Below are 11,397 nucleotides of genomic sequence, written 5' to 3'. Positions count from 1 at the left end.
ACTGAAGTAGAAGACATAAGTAAGAGATTTACTAATAATTATATAAATAACCTCCCCACACTTAAGATGTATATTGTCCTCAATGTATAAACAGATGTAATCGCAGTATAAGCAAAATATCATAAAGGAGGGAGAAAACTGAAACTGCCCTGAATATTGGATAAAATTGCCAAAATGGTGAAAAACGGAATTGTAGACAAATCTAGATGTAGTGCATGATTCTGAGCAAACTAATAAGAAAATAAACACAAATAGTGAAGATGATTAAGAGGTTACTAACTCGATTAGAAGCAACCATAAAATTAAAAATATAGTTCAAAAAAGAAGAATGAAATAAGTCTAAGAAAATAACAATAAAAACAACTAAAAATAAAAATAAACATTAACATAAAATAAAAGAAAAAGAAAAAGAAAAAGAAAAAGAAAACAAATAAAATTAATGGTCCTCATCATCAAAAGCATTAGTGTCGTGAGTCGTCAGCGCTGAAGAGGAGATATAGAGATGCTGATAATTTTGCTGCAATGTCACGTCAATACTGTCAAACCTTTGAAAGCTGTGCTGCTCGAAGCGAGTGAACTGCTCAAAGAGGTCCACTAAGTAGCAGAAGGAATAGGACGGTGACTCGAAGGTGGAGGATAAGGTGGATCCTTGTGATGGAAAGGGACATCATCAGTGAAGTCCTTAGGCTCATCCTGAAGGTCAGAACTAGATAATCGATACTAAGGAGGATCCACTTCATGAAGTCGCTCGATAATACTTATATGGGTCATGCTCGATATTCCTTGTAGGGACATTTGGCCAGCAAGTGTAAGCGAGGATGACTACTCCGGTGTGTCGAAGAGACCGAAGTGTTGAGCGAGTCGAGTCAAATAAGGGCCTAAACAAATAAGACCCTTCTTGTTGTAGTCTGTCTGATGGTGAAAGGCGAGATTGATGAAGTAGGCTAAATAAAAAATTTGCCTTGTGGCCATGCTTCAAAGAAAATATACATCGGTGGTACTGACAACTCCAGTTCTCTCTCTCCTACCGATCAAAGTGTGAGCCAAAAGGGCATGAATATACTGTGAAGACACAGAGAGAGAAGTCACCTTCGAGGACTTGTGTCATACGGTGCCATACTCACTGTAAGGTCTATCCAACAAAGAGATGGAAAGTAGTAGATGTGCTGATGTAGGCGAAGGAAGTTCTCGGACTCATGAACTCTTTAGTGTATAGTCCCAAAGCAGTGCGAACTCAGGGACATTGATATGGCTCACCAAGCCACTGAGTCTAAAAGTGATGGTGCCCGGCTCCTCATGGGTCATCATGATATGCTGTAGAGTAAATGTCAAACAGAACTCAAAGTTAGCTTCATGTATTTGAGCTCGATAATGGAGAAAAACCAGACATGATCAGCTAACTAGACATTCTCCGATGTGACCTAATCAATACATCACCTAAACTAAGTGGTCGAAGTCAAAGAAGCTGATATAAATCCTCCTAAGGACCAGCCGAAAATCGAGTATAGGGGTGGCAGGCCTCAGCAGAAGGGCCCAAGGAGGTTTTTGCGCCCAAAATCATCTGCTTTTTCAAAGTGAGAATGACAACCTTAGACTTGCTGCGAGTGTTTGTCATGGTGTGCCTGAAAAATAAAAGATTTAGTAATAAATAAAGCATCAAAAAATACGCAGACAGCTGGCCGAAAAAGCAAAATCCAAGTAGTCAAAATAGAAATCTATTCCTAAAACAGTATGAATGAATACCTAATCATGCAAAAACCATATATTTAAGCTATAATGAATCAAACTAGAATTAATGGAAACAATAATGAATGAATAATAAATAAAATAACTAAATTAGAACCTAACAGACAAATAATGGTATACTTAGAATAAGAATAGGAACAAATAATAATAAAAATAATATGAATAATAAGAAAATATATATTAACCTAAACTAATTGTACATACTAATATTAAAGGTGATAACAATAATAACAAAACCAATATAATTAAATGTAACAGGAAGCATAATAGTAAAACAAGATTTAAAATAAAAGAAGAATCGAACTAAAAAAATGAATGAGTTAAAAAAAGTTAAGACTAATAAAACTAAAACAAAGAATTAAAATTAATAATAATAATAATAAATCAGAGTAATAAAATGAAAATAAATAAAATAAAATAAAAATAAGAACATTAAATAAATAAAATAAAGAAAAGGGTAAAAGGGGAAACTGACGGAAGACGGTGGTGGATTGGGACCGGAGGTTCACGTGGCGTTGAGGGGGTGGTGGATGATGCGAGGGAGAAGGGCGTGGGTAAGGGAGAAGAGAGTGGCTAATATGGGGAAGGAGTGTGCGTGGTTCGGTGAGGAATAGGGGAAGGAAAGGGAGAAGGGTGTGGGGTGGGATGAGGCTGGTGGGGCAATGCTTAGGGATCGGGTCGTGGAGGAAAGGCTCATTCGGTGAGGGGTTGTGAGGGTGTAGGGGCACAACAAGGTGAGGGAAAGAATGTAAGGAGGAAGGTTCGATGAGAAGACTTGGTGGCAATGGGAGAAGGAGTAACACTGGTGATCGAAAAGAGGGCAGTCGTGGGTGAACGACAGCTAAGGTTTGTAGGGGGATTTAGAGAAGATGAAAGTAAAAGAAAGAATTTAGGGTTTGAGGGTTAAATGGGAAACACGATCATGTTAGGGCCCATGTTGGGCCATACGCTTGTGTGGTACCTTCTCAGATTGTGTGCGACAAAAAATACAAACCTAGTCTTTACATGGCCTCGGACGCGCCCATGTGTCCAGGCCTTATGTGTGTTCCTTCACTTGTCCCACACCCATGTAAGACCCCACATGCGAGTGTACATTGGTCGTGTCTCGTACATAGCCGTTTCTCTTGTCCGTGCAACTCACTGACCTCAAATAAAATCAAAAAAATTAGCTCCAGGATCCATACGGCCAAGGAAACGCCCGTGTGTCCAGGCCGTATGACGCACTATCGATTGCATCATTTTACACATGGCATGGGACACGCCCGTGTGCCAAGGCCATGTGGGTAAAGAAAAACATACATTTTTTTAAAATTTTAAATAAACATACAATGGATTTAAAGGAATTAGCAAAAGTTAAACATTCGAGTTGCCTCCCAAGAAGCGCTTATTTAAAGTCTAAGCTCAACTTATCTTATGTATGGCTATGGTGCTTCTTGGAGACGAAGCTTCTCTCTATTATTTCTAAAATCATCACCACTATAAAATTTAAGTTGATGTCTGTTTACCTTGAATGTGCCATATGCCAGATGTGTTACTTGTGTTGTACCGTACGGGAAAACGGTTTGTACCATGAATGGACCTGGCCATTTTGATTTCAACTTTTCGGGAAATAATTTGAGCTTTGAATTGTATAAAGGCATGATCCCCAACTGTGAATTGTTTGAGCTACTTCAAACGAGCGTCGTGGCATTGCTTTTTCGCTTCTTTATATAGGCTCAAATTCTCTTAAGCATTAGCTTACCACTCGTCTAACTTATTTAGCTACATCAATCTCTTCTCACCTGTAAGTTTAAAATCGTATGTTAGAAATTTTATTGCCCAGAATGTTTTATTGTCTCGATTTCAAGCAGTAAATGACAACTCTTTCCATATACAAGTATATACGGAGATGTTCCTATAGGTGTTTTATACGCAGTCCTACAAGCCCATAAAGCATCATCTACTTTTATTGCCTAATCCTTTCTATTTGACTCCTCAGTTTTTCTAAGATGCGTTTGAGTTCTTGATTCACAACTTCAACTTGCCCACTAGTTTGAGGATGATAAGGGGTAGTTGTTCTATGATGCACCCCCTACTTCTTAAGGGCCTTATCAAATTGCGCATTACAAAAATATGTACCCAATGATTAATAATCGCTCTAGGCATTCCAAATCAAGAAAAGAGCTTCTTAAGAAATCAAAATACCACTCTTGCATCATTAGTAGGTAAAGCTTGAGCTTCTACCTATTTTGACATATAATCAACTACAACTAAAATATATTTATCACCAAAAAGGCTAGGAAAATGACCCATGAAATCAATACCCCAGATGTCAATAATTTCACATGAAAGCATATGAGTTTGAGGCTTTTCATCACGTTTAGAAATATTACCTATTCTTTGGCATCTATCACAAGAAGCAACATACCTGTTAGCATCCTTGAATAGTGTGGGCTAATAAAAACCTGATTCATGTGTTTTATGTGCTGTCCTAATTCCACTGTACTGTTTTCTTGTCGGTCTTGAATAGCAATGTTCCAAGATTTTATTCGCTTTTGATTTTGTAACACACCTTCAAATTACTTGGTTTTCACATACTCGAAAAGGAAAATGTCCTCCCAAAAATAATTTTTCATATTGGAAAAAAATTGCTTCTTTTGATAATGTGTCAACCCTTTTCATAGGATGTTAACGACCAATTGATTCGCGATATCCGCAAACCAAAAGACTTCAGAATCGGTTATAACCAAGAGTTGTTCCTTAGAAAATAAGTCATTTATCTCGTTCTCATTAAGCTCCTTGAGATAGGGATTCTCTAATCATGAAAGGTGATTTGCTACAAGATTTTCAGCTCCCTTCTTATCTTGGATTTCCAAATCTAACTCCTGCAATAATAAAATCCATCTTATAAGTTGAGGTTTTGCATCTGATTTAGTTAGAAGATAATGAAGAGTGGAATGGTCAGTGTAAACAACAACTTTAGAAAATATTAAATATGGTCTAAATTATCGAATACGAAAACCATAGCTAGCAATTCTTTTTCTGTAGCAGTGTAATTTTCTTGTGCATATGTCAAAGTCTTGCTAGCATAATAGATTGGCTGAAAATGCTTGTCTTTTCGCTGCCCAATAACTACACCTACTGCAAAATCACTTATATTTCACATTAATTCAAAGGGTAAATTCCAATCAGGTGCAACCATAATCTGGGCATTAATTAATTTTTCCTTAAGAATATTAAATACTTCTAAGAATTCCTAACTAAAATTCAATGGCGCATCTTTTTCTAGCAGATTAGTTAAAGGCTTAGCTATTTTAGAAAAAGCTTTGAATAGCCTTAATTGAAATAGAAGGATGTAGTTTTGTGATGGTTTCAAGTTTCTCTCTATCGACCTCTATCCATTTACTAGAAATTTTATGGTCTAACATAATCCCTTCTCAAACCATGAAGTGACAGTTTTCCCAATTAAGCATAAGGTTCGTTTCCTTACATCTCATTAAAACTCTTTTTAAATTTTTAAGACAAAGTTGGAAAGAATTACTGATAATGAGAAGTTGTCCATAAATACCTCCATAACGTCTTCTATAAGTTCATCAAAGATGGCTAACATGCAACGCTAAAAAGTAGTAGGAGCATTACACAATCCAAAATGCATTCTTCGATAAGCAAACGTACCATATGGACATGTAAATGTCATTTTTTCTTGGTCCTCAGGAGCTATCGAGATTTTGAAGTGGCCAGATAATCTCTCTAACATTTGATCTATGAATGGTAGAAGAAAGTGATCTTTCCTTCTAGCATTGTTCAACTTCCTATAATTAATATAAACTCTCCATCCCATGACTGTTCTTGATGGAATCAACTCATTTTTCTTATTGGCCATAACAGTCAAGCCTCCTTTCTTAGGAACAAACTATACAGGACTCACCCAAGTACTATAAAAAATAGGATAAATAACTCCAGCATCTAGAAGTTTAATTACCTCAACCTTAACAACTTCCTTCATATTAGGATTTATCCTTCTTTGAGCTTGCACGCATGGTTTGTACTCATCTTCCATTAAAATTTTATGGGTGCAGAAAGAAGAATTGATCCCTCTGATGTCAGAAATCTTTCATGCTATAGCTATTTTATGTTCTTTTAGCACTTGCAAGAACTCATCTTTCTCATTTGGCTTTAAATCTAAAGCAATAATCAATGGTAATGTAGAATTGTCTCCAAGAAGTGCATACTCTAGGTGATTTGGTAATTGCTTCAGTTCCAATTTGGAAGGTTCTTCAATAGAGGGTTTTAATTTTAATTCCTTATTTACCTCAATGTCCTCATAATTTTCTATCTCAGTGAAGACTCATTAGAATCTAAATCAATTTTTGTCTTACTTATCACAACATTATTGTCATCTACCTCCTCTCCTTGAACAAAACACAGTTCCAACGTGTCATTATGAATAATTTCCTGTAATGAATCATGAATAACATGATCAATAGAGTTAATAAAATAACAGGAATCATCTTCTCTAGAGAATCGTATGGCATCATAGATTTTAAAAGTGATATCTTTATCACCTACCCTCAGCACAAGTTTACCATCACCCATATTAGTGGCAACCCTAGCAGTGGCTAAAAGGGGTTACCTAAAATTAAAGGCACCTCACTACCCTCATCTATGTCAAGCACAACAAAATCAACAGGGAATATGAATTTATCTACCTTTACAAGTACATCTTCAATAATACCCCTAGGATATTTAACAGATCTATTGACTAATTGAATACTCATCCTAGTAGGTTTTGGTTCCCCAAGACCAAGCTGCTTGAACATTTTATAAGGCATCAAATTAATACTAGCACCCAAATAAGCTAATGCTTTCTAAACCTCCAATGAAACGAGGGATAGTAAAACTTCTTGGATCTTTCAACTTAGTTGGCAGTTTATTTTGGAGAATAGCTTAACATTCCTCGTTGAGTTCTATAGTGAATAGTTCTTTAAACTTCCTTTTGTTTATTAATAGCTCTTTTAAGAATTTTGCATTTCTGGGCATCTGCAAAATAGCTTCAACAAAAGGTAAGTTTATATGTAATTCTTTAAAGAGTTCAAGAAATTTACCAAATTGTTCATCCATGCGGTCTTTCTTCAACTTTTCCAGATATGATATAGGTATTTTATATTCTTTAACTACTGGTGTTTGAATTTCTTCAGTTTTTACTCCTTCATCATTTGCCTTATCAGTTTCCTATTGCGGCTTCTTTTCAGGTTCAGCCAACACTTTCCCATTCCTCAATGTAACTGCTTTCATATGCTCTTTTGGGTTGGGTTCGGTATTAGTAGGCAAACTACCTTGTTGCCTTTCTAAAACCAATTTAGCAAGCTGTTCAGCCTGATTTTCGAGCTAAAGAATTGATGCCTGTTGATTTTTCAAAGTTGTCTTGATGTTTTCAAAATGAGTCTTAGACACTGAAATAAATTTTGCCAACATCTCTTCAAGTTTCGACTTCTTCTCTGGTTGATAAGGTTGTTGTAAGCCCAGAAGGGGTTGTGATCTTTGGGTTCCTTGACCACTCCATGAAAATTTTGGGTGCTTTCTCCAACCTACATTTTAGTTATTACTATAAGGGTTATTTTGAGTTCTAGACTTATAACCCATATAATTTGATATGCTCATTCTTCGTGCTAGGACTGAAGGGTATGTATTCTGGATTATTTATTCCACCTCTATTTGCATCGCATTGCATCATCAGATTTACCTGCGTAAAAAGATATAAATCATCAAATTTTTTGTTTAATATTTCTACCTGGTTTGATAACATAGGGATCACATCTAAATTAAAGACAAAGACACCGACTGCTTTGATCGGCTTCATCCTCATGACTTGCCATTGATGATTATTCAATGGCATCTCCTCGATAAATTCATAAGCCACTTTGGGTGTTTTATTATTCAGAGTTTCATCGACTGCTGTGTCGAGTAGTTGCCTAGTTGAGGGATACAAACCATTGTAAAAGGTTTGAACTTGTAGCCATAGATGTAACCCATGATGAGGGCGCATTTTCAATAAATCCTTATACCTCTCCCATGCATCATATAACATCTCTAAATCGATCTGCACAAAGAAAGAGATGTCGTTCCTCAGCTTGGCTTCTTAGCTGGAGGGAAGTACTTGAGTAGAAAGTTCTCAGTCATTTGATCCCATGTAGTGATGGAACCTCGTGGTAAAGAGTATAACCACTACTTAGCTTTGTTCCTCAATGAGAACAGGAACAACAGTGGGCAAATGGTATCATCAGTGATGCCATCAATTTTGGAAGTATCACAAATTTTGAAAAAGCTGGCCAAATGAGTATATGGATCTTTGTCTTCCAAACCATCAAACTAAAAAAATTATCAAATCATCTTAATAGTGTTCGGTCTTAGTTCAAAATTATTTGCAACAATAGTGAGTCTCACAATACTTGATTCAGCCCCAGTTAAAGTGGGCTTGGCATAATCATACATAGTATAAATAACAAGAGCATGAACTACAGGATTTGTAGCATCTGCTGGAGGTAGTTGATTATTTTAATTATCACCTATCTCCTTAGTAATAATAATGTCCTCTTATTTGTCTACTATATTCTGTCGACTTTGCCTTGTTTTTTTTACTATTTTTGCGAGCTGTACCTTCAATCTCACTATCAAATAACAATGCTCCCGACGGGTTTCTTCTTATCATAAACTAAAAGAACCTGCCAGAAGCAAATAAAATAAAAATTAAAAATTAAACTAAAAACAAAAATTATAAGAAAAATAAAAATGACTAAATTAATAAAAATGAAGTGTTCCTAATATTTTACTCTCCGAAAACGGTGCCAAAAACCTAATGGTCACTAAACTAACTATAAATACGACTGTGACAGCCTTAAAACGACCCTAGTCGGAATGTGGTTTCGGGACCACAAAATCGAGGCATAAAAATAATTTGATATTTATTTTTATGGCTATAATATGTGTTAACTCATGTGTGACATTTTGATGCTTTAATTTAGAGTTATAAATGTGAATTTCACTAGAAAGGACCTAGTAGAAAACTTTGAAAGTATGATGGGGAAATGTATGATGACTAATTAAAGCATGCATGCAAAACAATGGCCTTGCATGTCAAATACCCCCTTTTTACAAGTGATGGCCGGCCATGACAAGGGAGTATGGGCTAAACATGTCATGAAACATGTTTTGTTGGTGCATTAGGGGGAAACAATAAACAAATAAGCATGGGTAGTAAAGAAAGAAAAAAAATGTGTGTGTGAGTGAAACCCCCATTGCCGTACATGGAAGAAAAGAAAAGAAAAAAATTTTGGTCATCCATTTCATTCTCTCTTGACCGAAAATACTAGAGGGGAAGGGAGGAATTTTGCTTCATGCTTGGGTTGGAAGAGGATTAGGAAGAGGTTTGGCTATATTTGCATCAAGATTAAGGTATGTTTGATGTTGTGCCATGAGATTCATGCATGTTTTTGGTTGCTAACTTGATGTTCTTATTAGCCCATGGTTCAAATCTTTGTTATATCATGGGGATGGTATTTGGCCAAGGTGGATTTTGAGTTAATGCCATTGCATGTTAAATATGAAGCTTGATGATGATACATGTGATGGTGCATTGAGGACTCTTAGATTTTCTTTGAGCATTTTTGAATGATATACTAAGTTCTTTGTGTAATCGTGACCAAAATTATGGTGTTGTGATGTATTCGGCCATGGTACATCCCCAAGTGTGATTTATGCTCTTTGCATGGAGAGTAAGATTTGTGTTTCGAAATCATGTTCATGTTTAGTTACAATCAACTTGAGATTCGGCTCTAGCATACATATATGTATATATGTTTGAGCATGATGTATTGGTATGACGTATATACTATCTTAAGGTATATACTTACTTATGATGATGTTTTGGTTATGAAGGAAATGATAGATGTGTATTGAGTTACAATATGGAAAGGTATTAGTTAGTAAAATGTATGCTGTTTTTGTGTGGTAATAAGTGCATAAATGGCCTCAACATGGACATGCATATTCGGCCACATGAAGGGAAATTGGTGTGCATGTATTCGGTTAGAGGCAACCATATTGAAGCCTTATCTTGGCTTAGATTGTTGACTAAATGGGTAATAAGTGAGGATGGTTGCCGAATATACAAACATACATATGCATGTGTAATTGAATTATGAATGTTTAGCAAGATGGTTAAACTAGTTGATTTATTGATTAAGCTCAAGGAGTTAAAGAAGGAGAATCAAGCAAGGGAAAGGCGAAGGTCATCGAGTAGCCGACTTGGACTATTTTACCCAACACAAGGTAAGTCATTAAGCATATATTTGATATTGCTTAAATGATTGTAATATCTATGCAATTGTGTTTAATGAGATGAAATATATACAAATGTATGTGTATGAAAAGATGATAATGTTGAGCGTAAAAGAGATAGTGAAATGTGTAGGAAGTTTGCTTGGCACTAAGTGTGTGAGAAATAGATGTGTACGGTGATTAGATTGGCACTTGAGTGTGCGAGCTTGTAATGTACGGCACTAAGTGTGCGAGTTTGGACTATATGGCACTATGTGTGCGGGCTTGAATCACGTGGCACTAAGTGTGCGTGATTGAGTATTAAGCACTATGTGTGCGAACTCTACATATATCTCCGATTGAATATTTATATGGAGGTGTGACTCTATCGAGATGAGTATGGACAGCGGAAAGAGTAAGTACCTTGAGTTCATGGCTAATAGATGCTATGTTCATGCTCGGGGTGGAGTTGGTAAGATTTAAATCTATGTGATGATTTCAATTGCATGATTGTTGCGAAATGAAATGATGTATGGAAATTGCTTCAAATATCCTATTGAATAGTATATGAAATGTAAATGTATGACTTGGTATGAGATTGATCCGAAGGATCTAAGGAACTATGGTATAGTTCTATGCGGCTAGAACACTTGGCCTTGTTTCATTATTTCATTTTATGATAATGTTATTAATGGATGGTTGTGGAATGCTTATGACTTCTTGAGTTATAAACTCACTCGGTGTTTTCTTGTCACCCATTTTAGGTTCCTTGGGCTCGTCTCCTTTTGGGTGTTCAGAATCACAACGAAGTCATCACACCGTGAGCAATTTTGGTATTGTCTTCTTAGTCGACTTAGGAGAACATTTGGCATGTATGAGCTATTTTGTTTTGTTAAATTTTGGGTTGTAAACTTTAAGCCATGTGAAAATGGCCTATGTGGTCGTTTGAGTGGGATGCTAGAATCTATAGCCACGAGTCTTAGAAACCTTAATTTTGATAAGGTGGCCATAATTTGTGTCACGTATGATGGATGAGTAGTAAGGCTAAGGAAGGATTCATGAAATTGGCATAGTCTACTGCAGTAACTGTTTCGGACAGCAGCAGTGATATGAGATCGAAAAATCACTAAAAATAGTAGAAGTTGAATTAATAGCTAAAAAAAATTACGTACTCGAAGCTTGATGGGTCTATTTTCATATGGATGAAACGAAACGACCATATGAGCTGTATTTTAAGAGATATTAAAGTTCTCGTGAAACAGGGCCAGAACGGTTTCTGGATCCCTTGTTCCGACTTTGGAAAATCATTGTAAATTAACCAGAGATAATTAGGAGTCATGCCATATATGTGTAGAT

General features: G+C 36.1%; 1 non-coding gene across 1 annotated transcript; it reads left to right on the top strand.

Annotated features, from left to right (window-relative positions):
* The first annotated feature begins 7,751 nt into the window (after window positions 1-7,751).
* LOC128293659 (small nucleolar RNA R71) lies at window positions 7,752-7,858 on the top strand. Its single transcript, XR_008283836.1, has one exon. It is a non-coding gene; the product is annotated as a small nucleolar RNA R71 (small nucleolar RNA).
* The last annotated feature ends 3,539 nt before the right edge of the window (window positions 7,859-11,397 follow it).

This window comes from Gossypium arboreum, chromosome 5 (genome assembly GCF_025698485.1).
Source record: "Gossypium arboreum isolate Shixiya-1 chromosome 5, ASM2569848v2, whole genome shotgun sequence".
NCBI classification, from domain to species: domain Eukaryota; kingdom Viridiplantae; phylum Streptophyta; class Magnoliopsida; order Malvales; family Malvaceae; genus Gossypium; species Gossypium arboreum.
Note: the sequence above shows the minus strand (reverse complement) of the source record. Positions and strands in the feature narration are given on the sequence as shown.